The sequence below is a fragment of the Helicoverpa armigera genome, chromosome 11, assembly GCF_030705265.1.
Source record: "Helicoverpa armigera isolate CAAS_96S chromosome 11, ASM3070526v1, whole genome shotgun sequence".
NCBI classification, from domain to species: domain Eukaryota; kingdom Metazoa; phylum Arthropoda; class Insecta; order Lepidoptera; family Noctuidae; genus Helicoverpa; species Helicoverpa armigera.
This window is the reverse complement of record NC_087130.1, coordinates 2,931,995-2,950,578: the sequence shown is the minus strand read 5'-3', so window position 1 is coordinate 2,950,578 and position 18,584 is coordinate 2,931,995.

The window sequence follows — 18,584 nt, the reverse complement described above, 5'->3', positions numbered from 1 at the left end:
AAAAGAGAGCAACAAACAAAAATATAATGCATAGAATTTTACCACCATAGAACAAAGACGAACATTTTTGAAAATGCCAAAGTGAGAGTGCATTTTCATTCTGCAGATCTCATTATGTTTGTGTTTTTTTGGATTTTTTTCTGACCTGATTCAAATAATGGTCAAAAAAATTGTCGTAGGGACCTAGTGTTTAATACCTAAGCTGTAAATAGTGATTTGTTTTTCAACATTCTTCATCAGAAAAAAGGGAAGAAGGAAAAATTTCGATTAGGTGATTAGGTACTTATTACCTACTAAGTATAAATAATGTAGTTATATATTACTAGCTGGTGCCCGCGACTTCGTCTGCGCAGGTTTAGTATTTCGAACAATATGTTTACAAATTGTAGCCTATGTGTTATTCTGATGTATAAGCTATAGGTATTATTGTTAAGTTTCATTAAAATCCATTCAGAAGTTTTTGCGTGAAAGAGTAACAAACATCCATACATACAAACTTTCGCGTTTATAATATTAGTAGGATGTATGTATGAAGTTGGGTAGGTGTTTAATGTCCTTGTTGATTGGGTCAAATGCTATAAATATCATGTCAAGGAAAGTCTCCTATTAAAAGAGATACGGCTTCAACAGAAATATAGGGCAACCTAGTTATGTTTCTATTTAATTGTTTTTTGAAAGTGTTATCAAAAATTTAAATATGTATGTTGATAGATAAATACAGGCCAGTGTCATTAAAATAATGTATTGCAAGACCAGCCATATTATGTAAATATGTACTTAGGTATAATTTTAAACTTACTTTACTAGCACGAACTAGACCACTTACCCGGTGCGTCTAAACGGGTCTCCATGGAGCGAGCTACACTACACTCTGTAAGTAGTAAAAGTCGTTGATTTCGGCTCAAGTTAAAACTTTCCCTCCACTACATAGTATCCACTTTTAGCTTACTAATTTATGTCCAAAGTGGTTTCTACAAGTTTGGCACTAATTGGAATTCTGCATCTCCCGCTGTCCCAACGGACAAGTGCCCCATTGTCAGCGGAGTACCTACACTTCAAGTGTGTACCTATTGAATACAGGTATCTATATTAGCTTCCGATTTTAATATGCTAGGGATGAAGGCACTGCTTTTGTTTTACTGTAGTAGTTCAGCAAAACACTGAAATATCGAAAACCTTGCCAATCTAAAATCTTTAGTGTTTACAAATCTACATGCTTTTACAGTTTAAAACTAAATTTATTTTATTATGATATAAAATATATGGTAGGAACATAGATAGATAGTTTAGTGATAATACCCTTCAGACAATACCAAATATCGTGATTAAAAAAAATGAAACTTTTGACTTTGTTCATAGGTAAGGTAGGTACTAAAGTACTCTTCTTCAGTGCTGGATAGGCCATTTGTGAAGGAAAGCTATAGGTTACATTTAATCCGAATGATGCAGGTAAAACCGCTTTTAGAGGCTAGTATTAGCAGCAATTAGTAACTTATACATACATTTCATCGCTAAACAGCTTTAATCTCGCACCCCACGCACCGTAGTTCCCTACAAAAATCTCTTCAACAATCGTTTCAATAAACGTTATTACGTTTTCCTAGAATTCATCTATCGGAGGTCATGTTGTCCTAGTAACAGGCTTAAGGTAGACATTGATATAATTTGGATTATTCTTATTAGGTACTCTAACTTCGTAGAGTATTTAATGTACCGCTCAATTTCATTTTCCTTTGAACTTGTTTTATTTGCTTACTTACATATAAAAAATGTAACTGTTTCCATATTTTTTCTGGAGCCATTTAGTATCTTCAGTTAATGTTCTTGTAAAATGTACCTATGTATTATCTATCTGTTTACATAACAGTGAGTGGTATTAGTACAACTTTTTAATTTTACGTCCTTGCGCTCTTTACTTGTAGGTGTTTGTCATCTACACAAACTGCTGAATCAATGTTGATGAAATAACTAGTCCATATGATATCTAGTTAGACACAAATATATGTAGATACTTACCTATCGCTTATTTACCCCTAAGTAAGTTTTCCATATAAGTAAAACATTACCCTGCCCATGGCTTTGGCCCGTCGTTTCTGTTATATAGTAGGTATCCTAATAAAAAATATTCTATGCTTCACCCACTATACTTATAGAAATGCACTGCCATACTGCAACACATAACAGCATGACTCAACCGGGTGCGTTACACTCCCACTGTGTTTATTGTCCCCATGGGAAATAAACGTCTGGTTACTGTCTGCTAGCTAAGAGAGCTGCGGAAATAGAGGCTCAGGGTTCAATTCTCCAAGGAATAAAGTTATCGAAGTAATAAAGATATCCCACAGATTTTTTCCTGTACCTATAAAAACTTTATACGTAAACCAAAGACAACCTAGAGTACAAACAGGTTCTAAAATCCCCGATTTAAAGTCCAACTTTCTGGCCAACACCCAATACGTATTCGAAATTTAAAACTCATAAAAGTTGCCGTTCAAAGCTAGAACACATTGCAGAACGTGTTTCATAAGGTTTTATTACAAACAGGTTGCATATGAAAAGGTATGTTCTATAGAAGGATCGTCGCGATTGTCCCTGGGGCGCGGCGTACAACACACTGCTTCATAATTGCATTTGAAGCCCCCTTCTGCCAATATTGCCTGCACTTTGCAACTACACGAACTTGACTATGCATTTATATTTGGTCAACGCCTTATTTTGATGGGAGACTGGCCATTATGCCAATGCCTGATGCGATTGGCGATGAAATCATGGAATCATCCTTACAAATTATTTACATTAATTGCTCCAATTGTGTCACATCATAATTAGTGGTTAAATAATTATGCAGGAAAAGAGCTTGTCGACTTTTGAGGCCATGATCAAATATAATTGCAAACAGATATTTTGAGTGACCATCTATCGTCAGATTTGGAAACAATGGGCTTTAAAATTATGAATGTTTTTTTTTTGTAAATAATAAATTAGGAACAGCAAAGTCTAGCCTGCCAATAACATTTACTGGGCATCAACAAATGATTCAATAGACTCAGGCTCAGTTGAAATAGAGTATAAAATGTTCCCATAGATAAGTGGTTGTGCTCAATGCTTTATGTGCAACAAGCAAACGCGACAAATGGACCGTGATATGTGGATAACCGTATCGTGAAAATAAATTGTGTCGGTGAAACTGTTCCAATGGATATGTGAAGTGATTTTTAATGAATAAAAGTTATTGTTATTTCATAGGACAAGTGAAACACTATATTGTTATTCTATTGTTTTTTTTTTTTCAACTTCACATGCCCACATAATGTTTTAAAACAATTAAGTCAATAGCAATACATTCTTTAGTGAAAATTAAATAGATTTTGTTATTGTAAACACAGAACAGTAAAGAATCTCAATCCTCTTGTTTTATATGGACACATTAAAATCCCTGAAGAAAAAATAATTAGATCTCTTTTCAGTAGAATTTTTGACATTCCATTTAGAATATCTACAAGTAATTAGTCCTAATTAGTCGCTAACCTCACACCTTTATCACGGCGCTGAAAAATTACAAAAAAGTTACTAATCATTGTTCTACAAAAAGTCCAGCCATTTCAAAATATCGAACAAGTTAAGGGTAGCAGGCAGCCAAACCACAACCTACGGGAAAACGAAAAGAAAAAAAAACAAGTAATTAGGAGAACCGCCACCGATAAGGCCGCTTGATGAAAAACTTGAAAGAATCCTTATTAAGATACGTCGCAAACATTCGGCCTTTGCCTTCACGTACATCGATTTTTATCTTCGCAATCCTGAAACATACTTTAAGAATTGTTCTTGTATCAGAAACTTAATTTCATGATTTTCATTCGAGTTGTTATATTTTGTATAAAAATCCTACGTGACTTTACTAGTGGTAAGTAAAACCAAGGCATAGACTACTATAGGGTCATTAATTTAGGGCTTAATAATTTGCTGTCGGCAAATTACAACAGAATTTTAAAGATAATCGAAAAGGCAAAGTTCACCAATTTGTATACAATTATTAGAGTAACATGTCTTGAAATACCTAAGAACATTTTTCATTTTACAATATTTACGAAGAGGTTTCTCACGACCCGACTTCAGAACGTCAACATCGCGCGCAGACAGCTAACTTAGTAAAAGCGTAAATAACTGCTATGTTGCGTGTTAACCGTTTACACGAGTATGGCTAATTTTATGAACCATTAAGCTGGCTATAATATTAGCTATACAATAACTTACTCTGGGCTGGAATACTGAGATTAGAGAGTGAAACATACTCGTAAGAATCACGAAGATTTAACAATACCAATACATTGTATGCTCAAGAGAGACTTCATGAATACCTAATTAAAAACTTTCCAGAACTTAAAAACTACAGTCAGCATTTTCCTCACTAAAATCCAGTTCTGTAGCACCGAAAATCTGAAATTAACTATACTAAGTATTCACTGACAAACGGGGTTCAAATATGCGAATAGTGACAACCTTTGCACAGCGAAAATTCATTGCGCAAACATTGACATAACCAATATGAAGCAATAGTTTCACGATTGGCAAATATACTCTCTGATAAATTGTTTTATTTGCACTCGAAAAAAACGCACTAGCTACTATTATGACGATAGGCTGTTCGTTTCCGAGTAAACGTTTTGAAATTCATTATTTTTAGTAGGTATTAAAGTTTGGAGCTTTGACGAAGTGATACAGTTGTCGGTTTGTGGTGAAAAATTTATGATGAAAAATGGTACTTGTATAAAAGAGTATCTCACTCAAAGAGTACTTGTATACAAGTACATATTTATAAGTATGTATAAAATGCAAATATATACAATAAAATTCCCACTTAATAATCACAATCCACATACACCATTAGCACCGTTTCGATTTCTTACCCTTTGTAAACGAAAAGACGAATTCAGTCTTAAATTTCGAAGATGACATTGCTGGCTGGTATTGTGTTAAAACCTGCAAATCACCAGACTTAGGGTACAAGAGTAAAAAAAATGATAGGTAGGTATTTTTTCATCGTTAATGTTCAAGAGGTACATAAATGCATAACTCTGATTGAATACTTATTGTTTTCGTCGTTCGTTCTTGTAGACACAATTGAAAGAGTATCAATACAGTTTTCACTGAATTCCCAATTAGCCCAGTTGCAAAGATTGACCCAATTTACAGTACCAACGGAAAATACGAAAATGAGAGGCGACGCGATCTGACTCCGTATAACAACTGAATTATTTTCTACTGAATTGAACGATACAATAGTTATCCGATAGAAAGAGCTTTGCGGACTAGCGCTTCGGCTAATCCGACGATACCAATTAGTTGTTAAATAAACCACTTAACACAAATACGATTTGAACAAATCTATCTATTTAGAACCAGTGGATTTCAAAGTTTTTGGGTAGAAAATCTGTTCCGTTATTTTGGTTGTAATAGCGACAGTATAGGTACTTTTGCATGGAAATTAGGTTCACGTCTAATGATTACGGGTAAACTCTGCAGAAAGTGTACGACGAACACATTTTTTGTATCTATTACAATAATTGTACCTATACGAAAAATCAGAAAGGAGTTATTTTGTACGCAGATTTTTCTACTCCATCCTGATAGCGTACGCCGTACATACAGAAAGCATTTGGTCGCTTTTATCAATACAATTATTTTCCTTTTAGGCTCATAGTTTCCCGTTATTTGTTCTGCAATCCGATTTCCACGAGTAATTTGCCAATTTGGCGGAGATTGATGTGATGGATTGCCGAAATGGCCCACCTATCCTGCCAGGCTTCGGTGAGCTTGTGACGGGAATTGCGTGGGCGAGTCTCGCACCTCCGACTAACATATTTAACCGAAGGACCTTTATTAGTCAGCTATACTGAGTGGGAGTTAGGATATACGTATTAGGACTTTTTAGGAATAGAAAGAGCGTGAGTGTGAGTGATTAATTTGTAGTACCTATATAAATTTTATTTATTTAACTTATGTAACTTATAAACTTTGTTTTATGTTTGAACGTATTTACGTACATATCAAAGTATGTTAGGTAATATTTCTCAAAACTCGTAAACGAAATCAAACTAGGTATTAAAAATTCCGTGCTCAAATTAGTTTTGGACATTCGAATAAAGCCTCGTCAAACACAAAATTCCGATCGTCATTCAGTTAAAGGCCATACAATTCCATACAAATAAATTAACTCAATAACACGCCGTTTCACGTTCCATTTAAACGTACGCGTCAAAAATATTCGCGGGCCAAACCGCATAGGAAACAAAATGGCGGCCTGACATCAGCTGCCGGTTGGTCCCGCGCTTTCACATTTCCCGCCAAACGCGAACATTTACAGCGACCGCATTCGTGTCGCTGTCATTCGGGGAAGGCCGAACGCCGCGTGCTCCGGAATTGATTCACGGGACGAGTGTGATGGAACAATGCAGATGCGTTTAGCCAGAGTATTCTGTAGCTTTTAACGTAACTACTAGTGAAACGAGCTTTGTAAACGGCAGTAGGTTTTTAAAACGTATAGGCTGGATGGTTGACCCAGTTTTCTAGGAGAATTCGTTTGGAATATAAAAGCATTTTTGAGTGTCACGCATGGTATGCAGTAAATATTAAATTGATTGTGACAAAAAGCTTTTTATACCGTTCAGGGTTCACTCAATCGAATTCGCATTTCGCTTTATCAATGTTTTTTTTTTTCATATTCGTTACCAAAATGGTTTCAATATAGAGGCACTATCATAGCGTAACTAAGTTGGCCCAGTGGCCTAGCTAAGTGGCATATACACTATAACTTGGCAAGTCAATTACAATATCAATCTACACGCAGGCAACCTAATTACCCAGACCGCTCTCCGTGTCCCGACCGACGCCTAAAGGAAATGTAGTTCTACATTTACTTAAATAAGCATGCGACGACGCGACGATGTCTTCATTTCTAACTCCTGCAAAGTCTGAGGGCGTCACGGCCCATTTATAAAATGGCGTTGCTCGCACGACACAGCCCGAACGTTTATCTTCAGTGCTTAACTTCTGTCTGCAGCTAAATGTAGTTTTATGTTGGTTGGCTTCATATCTTTCGACTAAACATTGCCGAATAAATCTTGGGTTCTGTAAGATAGAAGACTTTTGTTAATTCCTCACGTTATCTGCCACAAGGAGCTAACTTATGAATAGACAGAACAATAAACTGGCTGAATTTAAATAAAACCTACATTAGTTCTCTTCGTAGCTAAGTGTTTCACTGAAGATAGACTCCTTAATAAATGGAAGACCAATGCCGTGAAGAGGATAAAGTAGGTAGAAATATACCAGGTTTTTAATCAGACGGAACTATTCAAAACTACACATTGTTTATCCTAAACTATGCAAAAACGGAGTTAAAAACCTATTTACATTGTTTTTTAAATACTAATACTACTTCGCATTTCAATACTCTAATACAATTTGAATTGGCACAGCGGCCATTGGCATTACTCACACAAATGCTCAAACGCAACGCATGAACCAGCCCATATTATTTCCTGGCGCCTATTGTATTCATTCATTTGACTTTCAATATAAAACATATAACGGTCTATTTATTTCTTCATTGTACTGAAAGAAGGAAACGTAGGTACTTTGCTTTCTAGGTTAGCAAAAATAATTTTCTATATTACCACTTTCATGTAAAATTGGTCTTCATTTGATACAAAAAAATAGAAAGTTTATGAGCCTTTTTCGTTAAATAAGGACCTACATCTTTCGGTATGTGCTTTTAGAGATATTTTTAGTTTTGCTACCATTTAAGACTACAATAAACCAAATTATTTGATTATTGGGGCGTGTATATTTAGAACATTCCCAGACATACCTTCTATTACTACAAAGTTCGTTAAATAAAGTTTTGGGGAGTACCTATAACTAAATATCGATACACCTATATTTCAAGGCAGGTTTACAAATAATATCAGCTGTCTAGACGCGTACCTATTAGCGAAATTTACCTTGTGTAGACTGGGACACAGTCTATTTAGTTTTATCGGGCGTTGGCAAAAATTTTGTCTGGAATATAAAACAAAGACAATTCTCCCATTGTCTTCTACGGAGTTCAGAGTCTTAGTTCTCTCGGTTAATATATTTTTCTCTTAGTAGCAATAGTCTTCACTCTTCTTTATAAGAAAGTAAACATAGCTACCCAAATGTAGGTCCACCAAAGGTTGGAACACAGCAGTCTGTTTATACATATATCTGAGCTACATCAGTCATACATATGCTAAAGACAACTCTAATAATCCACTTCACCTGCAAAGGCAGTGGAACGCCATAACCTAATTTCAGCCGAACAAAATATGCTGTCAAAATTGAATAGGCAACGTCACCCCTCGTGGTACATATCACAAAGATGAGATCCCAGCATCAGCTCGTTTTACTCTTATTCTGAGCCCATTTCCGTGCTTCACCTCACCTTTGCGTTCAAAGGATCGTTTTTAATGAAAATTCTACCCATTTTGATATGCAAATGTAATCTATCGACCGTCAAAGATAGGCGCTTATTGAACCAACGTATGGGCATATACGTACTTTCGAATGTACATAAATAATTTTGCAAATTGTGATTTATAGATACTATTGTGTTCGCAGATTAATAGTATAAGCTTGACTCATGCGTTTGACTCATAGCTTAACATCAAATAATATTTAGTAGAAAAGGAAAGAGTTGATAGATTTAAACTTCCGAGAAATTCATATTTCTTATTGTTATGCTAGCCAGACAGCTGATGACCTCACGTCGTGAGAAACTAATACATAAACATGGATCCTTATAAAGATGCTCCAGCAATTTACACAATATGAGAAAACTAACAATTACGTTGACTATTGTAAGTATATTATTGAATATCAGAATTGAAACTGTTTTTTATTAAGACATACTGGTTGAAAACAGAAGTCAACATTTTCAAATCGAATTTAGAACAAATAACGATTTCCAACATGGCACCTGCGACAAAAACAAAAGATAGTGGCACATCCGAAACCAATCTGTAGCAGTTCAAGTTTAGAACTCGCCACACGTTTGCCATCAGGACTGATACTCGCAAAAGGTCTAAAGCTGACTCGTGAGTCATTCCGGCCGCAGCCGTTCCCACTTACTAACAAACTCAGCTTTATAGTAAGTACTGTGCAGTGTAAAATTCTGTTCCTCACTCAATGTGACTTAGGGCTGCAAGATTCGGGTTTGTCAATTGTGAACCTAATTTATACGTAGCAAAACGATTTCTACCAGATGCTGCTTTTCAACACCTTTTAGGAATGGAATTAGCACTCGCTTTTGTGGTTTTCCATTTTCTTTATTAGAAATACACCTAAACAAAAAGTTTGTTATGTCTATAATTTTGTATCTCGGGGAAACATGGACTATATAGTCTGAAATCACACACCCAAATTGAGCAAGCGTGGTGATTAACGCTCAAACCTTCTCCGTGTGAGAGGAGGCCTGTGACCAGCAGTGGGACAGTAAAAAAAAGGCTGTAACTTTTTACTGTAGCCTTACTTACTTCAAAAATTGATCTAAATCTTCGTATTGCCTTTTAAGCGCCACAAAAACTACTCAAAAGATAATTATAAAACAAATATTACGGAATGACGTGACCAAAAGCTTCAACACTCGTATTAATGTCAAACACCTCATTATAGTTAATGAGTTTTTAAACTGTTAACCGTTAAATACACATGTCAGAAGTACGTTACATATCACTGTTATGGTTACACAGAAAAATAGGTTGCCTCATTAAATGGTAGCTTAAAATAGTTTATAATAATTTTAATTAATTAAGAGGAATTATTTTTTAATTTGATAAAGGAGACAATGTATTAGTTTGAAAATCAGTACTTATTTGTATAAAAAATATAATATTTTCTGGATAATTTTCAATCGATATCTTTTATTAAAGCTATCGATTCATTTCTGAATGTGTATCATCATACTGTGTTTAAGTTTAAAACTCCATTTAGGCTGTAAATAATTTTAATAACTGGAAAAGCAAAAGAATGAACCCTAATTAATTTTAAACACAACCAAAACACCCCAAAATATAACAGCCAAATAACGCTAAACGCACTTCATACTCCCAAAAGCGCCCAAAACATAAACAGTAACAAATGCTCAGTAGGTAATCTTTGTTGTAGCCAGCCCTATGTATTCAGGGTGATACGTCATGTCACAAACTGTATGACAAAACAGGATGTCCCCGGGCTAGCGAGGGAGGCTTTTAAGGAGTGTCCCCGTGTTAACATCGATGTGTATGAGATTATAACAATACTTCGCTCGATGAACTTAAGTTGGTTAAGTAATGTAGTTCGGCACCTTTTGTTTCGTTACAGATATCTAAAATTAGATTAAATCACGGTATGGCAAGGATTTCATATAACTTCTAATTTATTAAAATCAGTCCAGTATCATATTGTGTTTGAAATCCAGTCTTTCCACCCTTTTCTTAATCTTGCACTCTTGTTTGCATTTTTGAAAGTTAACCTTTGTACAGTATTCACAATAGTGAATCAAAAAGTTTTTCCACCTACAAAAACACAAAAGGTTACACAAAAATCCCCGCATAGCTCAAAAGGCCCTTCCTAATATTCAAATGTTTGGAAACTATTTGGCTCTATCCACTTATTGGATTGAAGGAAAATCGATCAGGCGCGCTGCTTTCCAATCAAAAACCAATCGTGTGATAGAGATCACCAATCTGTTTTATTTATTCTTCTCTAAAGCACAGGACTTGACTGATTTAAATAAAGTGTGCAAGGAGTACGTGACTAAATATATTGCTGTGATAAATAACGACAGCAAGTTCGCTCAACTGTCTCCACGAAATGACTAAGCTCTGAGCTGCTATTTACTTCAAGAACTGAGCAAACACTTCGCATTCCCCGCCTAAACGTTCACTATGTAAACTACCTCCGTCTCCTTTAAATATATCATTTACTCAGCCACACTCACTCACATTTGTCAAGATTCAAAAAAACAATTTAAGTACTCGAGGAAAATCACAGAATTCGACAATCCTCTTATCTGTGAAACATTCAAATTAAATACCGTCTGTAATGACATTCCCGTTCGCTGTGAGTAAAAGGAAGTTCTAATAACATTAAATCGTCAGACAATAACACCCTTGAATCATTTGGTGCCGAAGCCGAGTAAATTACATGTCAAATGGTCGGGAATCCAGAAATATTCCTCGATAATTTTCTCGACGAGGTCCTCCTCCCCCCGGCCGCGTGATGTGACGCCCGCCCCCTCTGCCCCGGTGACAAGGATATCTAAATGTCATTATAAGTTTGAGTGGAGCGCGGAATTCCTGGCTGCTAGCGGTTTCCAACGGTTTTCTTGTTAACGCTGTTTATGAGAACTCCAAATAGTTTTTGGTGTGTTTGCGAAGTTAACTGCTAATAAGTTACTATTTGTTGAAGTTTAAGCAGAACGATTACGAGGTAGTAAACAGTCTACATTTAATGCAAACCAATTAACCAGTTCTCTTGAACTGATTACTTCTATGAATGCTATAAATATTGAGTTACGCTTTTGGAAAAGAATTAAAACTAAACTGCATAGCTGAGGTCTCACTTATACCTAAAAACAAAATTGATATTTCATTGCCTTACTAAAAAATTATTGCAGCTTCCAGAAATTTATGAGAGCGTAAATAGTAGAAAGTGCACTCCGAACTATTTTCACACACAAAGCTTGGCCTAGCGAAACTTATGAGTTTTCAAAAAGGGGTGAGTCTTTTTATTGTTATGGTCTTACGCAACCAGTGAGGGGTTTTAATCAACACAACAAAAGTACTGCGACACAATACGAACGAGGAAATCTATTGCTTAAAAAGTAAGAATATTCAAAAGCTTTGAAAGGAGTCACGAAACGGTTCGGTTTATTCGGCCATGTACCGCGTAGCTCTCAAGTTGTACCTGCAGTATTTTTGCTTAAAACCTCCTTTTTGAAATTCCAAAATTGAACACAAAAAAATATTTTCAGAACGTTTTAACCAATCTGAGAGATTTGGGGCGAAGTAAGATAACAGGGTCATCAATATTTCCCCCAAAGAAAAAAAAACCCTTTTACGTAGCAAAAATTCTTTGAAGAAAAATGCAGAGTGACCGTGTAACACGGTTGCAGTCTCAAACCGTCATTTATTCAAATTTATACAGCCCCGCGATTTCTGGCGGGCCCTCATCGAGCTGAGCAATTTGTAAATGGAGCGCCAAGAGGAATGATTTACCTCCCGTGGCGACGCGTGCTCACCTTAGTAAGTACATACCTATGTTTTGGAGGGTTCAAGTATTTTGTTAGCGGGCTAAATAGCTTCTTTAAAGGGGAGATTTTGGTTAAATAGGAAGTCTTGTGTGTGTTTCGTAGATGTAAAGATGTCTGGCAGGAAGTTCGTATTTTTGGTCCTAAACACGAATACACCGATAAAAATTATGACAGAACTTAAGAGACATTTTAAAAGATTGGTGTATTTTATAAATTAAATTCTCAAGAAATTAAACTAGGTAAGCAATATAAATGCATACAAACAAACCAACAAAAAGAGGTTTCACTTCTAAAGAATCAAACAAAACTTCAACTGCAGAACATTTACCGTTCGGGAAGTTGATTGTCTTTTCCCAGTGTTTCTGCGAAGCCATCGAATGTTTTCACAGCAAATAGCTTTGCACTTTCTTCAGGGTCACAAGTTTACGAGTACAAGGCAGTGTGTCAAGTTAAAAGTATGGCGTAGTGGATGAAGATGCAAATATTTGTCGGTCTAGTCACGCCATTTGGTTGTAGTATGGAGCGTGGTATTTGTTTAGTTCGAGCAAACGATAAAGGCACGGATGAAAAAATGATGTGGAACAAAATAAGAATATAATAGAGAGGGATTGGAAATCATCTAGTATCAATTACAAAGCTTGGAGATAGAAAAGAAAAATTAAATTATAAATTTAAAAAAACCCCCGACCCAAAAAAAGTATGCAATAATTATGACAAAAGGTTAAAAACGCTAAACCCTATAAAAAGCAAAAAATAACTTTTAACACTACGTAAACTAAATTTTGTCGTGTCGGGGGACCGCTCTAATTCATTACTTTAGATACGCGTTTTTTTTTTAAACGAATGTTGTAATATTATTTTATTTATGTAAGTATTTATGAAGGTAAAAAGCGGTCCCCCGACACGTCAAAATTTAGTTTACGTAGTGTTAAAAGTTATTTTTGCTTTTATAGGGTTTAGCGTTTTAACCTTTTGTCATAATTATTGCATACTTTTGGGTCGGGGTTTTTAAATTTATAATTTAATTTTATTTCATGCTTTTAAAGGAGCTCCTTAATTTTTCCTTCTTTCATTTAATTTATTTTATCTTAAGATGGGGTCGCTATATGCGATCTCGGCCAAAGGAAGCTGTTTAACAATCCTCATGACAAACTGGCTCTGGGAGAATTGCACAAACTGAAAAACAATAAAGATTAACCTTTGGACATTCTAGATTTTCAGCAAAAATATAAATCGGTTTATCCGTTTCATTTCGGCATTTCAGGGTTTCATCCGCCACATCCCATTTCCAGCATTAGGTTCTCGTCAATCAAAACATGAAGAGAACTCGTCAAGACAAATTCAACGAGCCCAAACTCGATGGGTTTACTAAAAGGCAGTTCAGGGTTACGTCTCCTACCTTCGTGCCCTAACAGCAGACCAGCTCAGTGGTTCCAAAAGACATTAGTGTTTCAAATTTCAGATCCCACATACACTTGCAAGTAAACAGAGCGTGTAACATTCCTATCACATCTAGCAAACGAGCTGATGACCTTGAAGACCTGAACCGATTTCCACCAAACATAGCTAAGAACACTCCCGACTGACATACCTTTTAAACAAAAAAAACCGCATTACAATCGGATCATCCGTTTGGGAGCTACGATGCCACATACACACACACACACACACACACACACACACACACACACACACAGACACGTCAAACTTATAACACCCCGTCGTTTTTGCGTCGGGGGTTAAAAAGAAACAATTCAGGACGGGTAGCTAATGAAAACGGAGTACATAGATGACAAAGTCAGCCTTTAATTGCCCGATAAACACCAAAATGACACCTAATTAAACTTAACATTCACTATGAATTTTTAAGCAAACAAATCGCAAATTACTACAAGCTATTTGAGGTTTTAAAAGCGCCTCCATCCTCGTTTTACCGGGGGTTTATTACCCGGTAAATTGTCAGTTTACCTCTCCCCCAAACGCGAGCCATTCAGCTCTAGTGAGTACACAAATATCAATTTAGTACTAAACCAGCTGCGGTAAGTAATTGCTGCTGGATGCAAGTTCTCTACTATATGATATGAAGCATTTATTTAAATTGAGCGGTTACGTGCATTTGAATAATGAGTGCGCTAGGATTCTTTCAGTTTTTACTGGCCGTTCTGTCTTTGTTTGGCAGGTTTTAAAATTAATGAGTTTACTTGTAGATAACAAAGCTAAAAGATAAATAGTTAGTAGGTCATAGACCAATAGCTTGAGATAATTATTAACACCTCAGTATTTGAAAATCTAAAATAAAGCTATATAACCTCATACACTCTACGTTATCTTTATGGAAGTTCAGCTTCACACTTGGTTACTTTGAAGTCAGACTAGTGGTTAACCGATGCATTTAACACAAGTTAGATTCTATACAACTGGCTTTTACATTATTTATCGTATCATCATCATTGTCCTCCTATCCCAATTTTATTTAGAATCAACGCAGCATGTTTTCTTCTACCATACTCTTCTATCGTATCATGAGAAACACTATTAATTGTCATTCTATCCGCCAGGTTATATAATTCTACACCCATCCTTCCCCCATCAGTCTATGACGGAACAGATTAAACGCATAGGGTCTTATCCCCATAAATTGTAGGCGTGCGAGCGATTCATAAATTGCCGTCGCTCATATATCGCGTGCCAAGTTGTGTACATAATTGGTTTCGGACTTGGTCGTGGAACATGTGGGGCGATGTATGACCGTGTTGAGACACATCTTGGGTGTTAAATGTGTTATATGGTGTTAGAGCTGATTGGTATGGTTGGTGCGTCATTTCTGATCTTGTCTTAGGCAGGAGTGAAATCCCCATAATAATCCTGAAAGCTATGCCAAAATGTTCTTAGAACTGTTTTTGTACTGCAGAATGTTTCGAAAGATAATAAATAGATTAGTTCTAATGCTTGAGTCTAGCTTGTAAATCTCATATTCTCACATTTGCTAATAAATGCATAGCTGAAATCCTCAATCATCGTCATTAGATCCCTGCCCTTATCCCAATGTATGATTAGGGATCGGCACAACATGTCTTCTTCTTTCATACGTTTCCTATCCGACGTCTTGTTAAAAGTAAACATTCTTGGCAGCCAAAAATTCTCAATACAAAATAAAAGTTATCTTTGGGGCATAATATAACCTACTGCATAAGAAGCGAATGCCTTAGTGACCCGTTTTCCTAACTTAAAGTCGCGAGAGAAGCCACCATCCACCGCTACATTTTATATTTTTCCCCGGTTCCAGATCATAATATTTCATTTGAATGAAAAAGTTTTGTGCAAAACGAAATAGGATCGGAATTTCTGTGATGTTTATGTTTTCCTGGTGGTCTCTTTTTGTTACCGTACTGATTAATCCTTCTTATTACGGAACCGTTTTCTGGTGCCTACCTATTGTAAAATTTATGATATTGTCAATACAGCGTTATGGGTTTTTCTCATTCATTGTTCTAATAACAACTCAATTTACATTTCGTAGAATACGTCTTCGAACAATTATGAGGAAAGTATGACTCAGAACCGTGAACAAACGTTCCCGAAATAAAAAATCTATCAACAAACAAAGTGCTTATAAAAAGCAATTGTTACATTTCCAATATTAAAAGTGGCCCAGTAAGCTAAACACGCCGTCATCACAGTATTTCACAAAGATTTATGTGAAGATTAACAAGGATTTTAAAGAAAGAAATTCTTAAAACATCTGAGATACAGGACAGAGCGACTACAAAAGAACAAAGGACGCTATTGGTATAATATTTTGTGTTCCTGCTTGCTCGAGAACGTCTACGTTTTAGGATGGAACATTTCTGCCGTTCTGTGTAGCTACATATTCAGAAACATTTGAGTTGAGCAACAAGAATATTAAAACCTCGTCCTTATCTAAGACTATTTTGTTGAAGACGTCATTATTATAATAGTAATGCTTTACTGTAACCTCTTGTACTAATTTTGTTACTCATTCATATTTTAGGTATTTTTTTACCTTTTTAATTTGGGTTAATCTGACAACTAGAGTATAAGTACCAAAGTTCAAATTACTTTCAATTGAGGAAACTGCTTTTGGTAGACCTATATTTCACACCCTATCTATAACCAACCTCAGTAAAACTTTTAATAGCAAGCCCTTTAATAATAATGGCACAGTTTCCACCAGCTTGTGAGAGGAAATATTTAATCTTCATGACAGGTGCCTTACAAGCGAAGAGAGCCGGGCTTCAACACAATAGCTTCGATTTATCACAATTTTCTATGTTCCTTATACTTTTATAGACCCGCTTGGACGACGATCTTTTGTAGTACATTACACGTGGTGTAGTACATTACACATTTTTTGATACATCCTGAATCGTCTTTTGTTTAATTTTGCAGTTTTAAAATGTGATTTTGTATCAAAAGAGAATTATATACCTATAAAAACTGATTGTACAATGTTAACTTTTGCATTTAAATGTACACAATGTACAATTGTATTTCTGAAAATCAAGAGCGCGTAGCCCAGCCTTTTAGGTACACTGCCACCCGGCAGCGATGAGGACGAATTTTTTGACGCATCAAATTGAAATTTTGATGCTCATTCGTGACATTTTATTATTATGTACTTTCTTTCTAAAAATATTTTAAAATAAAATTCTAAAAGAACGGGTATCATTCCTACAAAAACAAAAAAAAACAGTTTACTATCAAAAACCATTCTCTAAATCATATCGCAAGTTTCAACAACCGCCCTCCTACAAACTTAATTCTTTCGAAAAGTTAACATCTTGATATTGTTCGCAATAAAGCTTGTTATCTTGAACTCAGAAAGAGATCAAACTTGTATTAATTCGCCAATTGGGGCAGGTGTTCCGAAACTTATTTGTTAGAGTGCTCCTTAACTTTAGATAAATATTTACTTATCTTCATTTAGGCCGAAAGTTAGCAACGCCTGATTCCTGTTAAACCATTCAAGAATTATTTTGTTAAATTGATATTTATGAAAATTAAACTAGTTAGGTTGCAAATGTTTTCTGTTGGCTAAAGTTTTGTAAGAAATAATTAATGCACAATAAGATTCTTAGTAAATTGCAATTGAATAAATTCTTTACAGACCCTTTGAAAATATTATATTCTCGTATGTAGTATAAACGCTAAAATTGCTCCCATTTACCCACAAGTGTTCCAGCACTAGTAGTTCTCTAAGATTTATCACGAACATTTCATATTATAATAGTTGGCGCCACTAGGTCGGTACAAAAGTCTATTAGGAAAGTTAGGAACTCTGTCTAAGGTCCTATCTGTGCTTGCGATATATCTGCAATATTACTAGCTTGTGTAAGCGGCAAACTTGTGATTGTTACTTTACTTGCTAATATAAAGCGGAGATGGTGCTTGCTTGGGATAGCCTGCCTTGTGGCCTATGAGATATTCAGAGTTGACAAAGCTGGTAGCTATGAAAGTAGTATCCATTATTCGAAATTTGAAAAAGAAAAGCATAAAATACATCAATGAGGTTTCTATGTTTTCAGGTGTTCCAGCGTATAAAGAGAGTATGCAGTGAAGAATCTTCTAGAAGAATTGCTTGGAAATAAAATGGAGGTTTTTAATAGCCCTTAATCAACGGGCCAATGAAAGCCACAGCAGCTGAAAACAAAAATAAACACCCACACAAAATTGGTAGGAACATATTCGAATTTATACAAATACTACAAATAAATCATGATTTAAATATCCGCATTCATATCGCAATTCACATTATAATAATACATAAGGCAGAAAACCGCACAATGATCATAAATTCAAAACGTGTGTTTCATGCTCCGATGACAACAGATTGGTCTACACAACATTCGGCCTCAAATACAATAATACTGCCTATGTATTCCATTTTGTGTAGCCAGCTACTAAATAGGCCAGGCAAAAAGGTTATACTCAGTAATCTTCAACAATTAGAACATTTTCTACTAAGATAAAGCAGAGTTCGTTAGCTGCCAAATGAAGTAGCTTATTACAAAGACTACTTAAACCGTGGGCCTTAAAAGTAGGTCTATCTCACGCTAAAAGTGTATACTACCAAAGAAAAAATATATTCTTTAAACCGGTACAAAAGATGCAATGCATTGTAAAAGTTGAAATTGTATTGTAGTCCCCGGTCTCCTTATTACAGAGTTTGACTAACTTATTTTACTTCTTCTAATGTATTTGTATTATGTATTAAAGTTAGAGGAGGTCTGGAGGAGCCTTTTCATTATTT